The sequence below is a fragment of the Panthera pardus genome, unplaced genomic scaffold (assembly GCF_024362965.1).
Source record: "Panthera pardus isolate Hobbes unplaced genomic scaffold, ASM2436296v1 HiC_scaffold_16, whole genome shotgun sequence".
NCBI lineage: Eukaryota > Metazoa > Chordata > Mammalia > Carnivora > Felidae > Panthera > Panthera pardus.
The window spans coordinates 14767628-14770282 of record NW_026526721.1 but is presented as its reverse complement, the minus strand read 5'-3'; positions in this window follow the sequence as shown (position 1 = coordinate 14770282).

Here is a 2655-nt window from a genome sequence, read left to right as displayed (position 1 = left end):
TAATGAGTTGGGAAAACTTTTTAAGGGAGCTGGAATTTGCTAGTAATAATAAACACTGAGTATTAAATGTTGCCTGTGCCAAAGGTTCCTTATATGCACAACACCTTATGTTTAAAACATCCCTGGAAGGCATCAGCACCCTTTTCTAATTGAATACATTAAAACATAACAGAGATTGTGCTTTTTCTAAGCTTACCCACTTTTGCTTGCTAAATCCTCACAGCTGGAACCCAGATTTGGACCTGGGTATGTCTCCTATCTCCCTCCCAAAAACCAAAATAACAACAACAACAACAACAACAACAAACAAAACAGAGAAAGCTAATTTCTTATGACACATACGGTCAAAGTTAATGAAAACAACGAAATTCGTTCAGCACATTGGTTTTTCCCTTACCAGCACGTTGTCAAAAACCACTTACATGGCCAAGTTTTGTGATTTTTTTTTTCAAATATCTAATCCACGGTTATTTGCATTCTATTTCTTTTGATACTCTATTCAGAGATATTTTTACTGGGGCAATCTCACCACTGTTATTCCTTATTTAGAGTTTCTGTGTCTCCACAATGAAGTCACCATTGTTATTCTTTTCTTACCAGTCTACCATTCTCATCCCCATCGTTATAGTTTCTTAATTACAGACTTGGTCATGGTACTTAGTGAACGATCTAACCGCTACTGAACATATTTTTGGCTAAAATAAGAATTAAATTTTTTTTTTAATGTTTATTTAATTTTAAGAGAAAAAGAGACACAGTGTGAGCGGTGGGGACAGGGGGGAGGGAAGGGGCTGAGAGAGTGAGAGGGAGACAGAATCTGAAGCAGGCTCCAGGCTCTGAGCTAAGCCGAGCTCAGCACTGAGCCCCACGCAGGGCTCGAACCCACGAACCATATCCATGAACTGTGAGATCATGACCTGAGCCAAAGTCGGACACTTAACCAACTGAGCCACCCGGACACCCCACTGGCAAAAATTAGAATTAAACAGTCAGTGCAATAAAATGAACAGCCTCAGGTATGGGTGTCCTCAGCTTATTGTAATACAGGTTAACTTCCCTTTGTGTTTTGCAGAGACATTTTAGTGACCCACAAAGGCGCGATGTCATTGTCACCTTCCTTAGTCCACTAGAATGTTCTTTTCAGCGACTAACACCTCGTTTACCGTTGACCAAAAGCCAAAATAAAAGCCAAATAAAATAGCCAAATAAATGCCAAGATAAAAACCTTTTTAAGTTGCATCAACTGCATTCCACACAGTTATTTTGGGGATTGTGAGAAAAATTTTTTTAATCTATTTATTCCCTATAATAATCCTTTCTGTTGAAATGTAAAGGATAATGTGCACCTTTGAATGATGAGAACGAAGGGTCTATGACAGAATTGAGACACAAAGTCATCCTCTCCCTTAAGAAAGGAGATAAATTTCTGGCCTGGTGGAGACCTCAAGTAGGACTAGAAATGATAGCAGGTATTATTATTAGATAGGATAGCAGGTATTGGATAAGGCCAAAACAGAACATGTGTCATAATTTTATTTTGAATCCATAGCAATTCACATCAAGTTTAAGTCAAGTTACTTACAAAAAGGAAAAGAAAACTACATGTAGGATCATATCATCAAATATGACTTGATATGCCTAATACAATATATTTTAAGAAATCCTACTTTGGGGCGCCTGGGTGGCTCAGTCGGTTGAGCATCCAACTTCGGCTCAGGTCACCATCTCGCAGTGTGTGAGTTCAAGCCCCGCGTCCAGCTCTGTGCGAACAGCTCAGAGCCCGGAGCCTGCTTCGGGTTCTATGTCTCCCTCTCTCTCTGCCCCTCCCCTGCTCATGCTCTGTCTCTCTCTGTCTTAAAAATAAATAAACATTTAAAAAAAATTAAAAGAAATACTACTTTAACACTATTATGCTAATCATGAGAACTATCTAATAATTAAGTTGTGTTAACAATTAAGATTATTAAGTGTTACAATTAATTCTATGATTTGAGCCTCCCAACCACCTTATTAGAACAGTGCTATTATCGTATCAATTTTACTGAGGAAATTGAGATGTACAAAGTTTAAATAACTCTCCCAAGGGCTCACAACTCACAGGTAGAAAGGCCAGTTGAGGACTCAAGCCTTCAGACACCTAAGGCCATGCTCTTAATCCACTATATCATAGATCTGGCTCTAAAGTTAACTCATTGCTTGCATGATTTTCTAGCTTTATCCCGTGCTGTTCTCTGGAATAATGCTCCGCACACTATGGGTTCTCAACAGCATTTTGAACAGGATTAAGAGAAATAAGTTGTCTCTATTTTCTACAACAAAAGCCATTGTTCAATATGAGAAATCATAAGATGGTAATTTATGAGTGAAAAGGCCACATACATAGAACACACACACGCGCACGCGCGCACACACACACACACACATGACCTTATGAGCAAACAGTGAATACAGGGGCACAAAAAATGAGTTGCTCTTGTAAAGTTGGAGTTAACAGGACAGGGAAAAGTAATTAACCAGGCAAATAGAGCTAAGCCATGTTACTGATTAATTTACAAAACAATTAACTTTCCACTTAAAATTCAAATTAAGATTCTGTCTGCCTTAGGCAACCAGTGTTTGCAAATTTTAATGGGGTTAGACATTAAGTGCCTTACC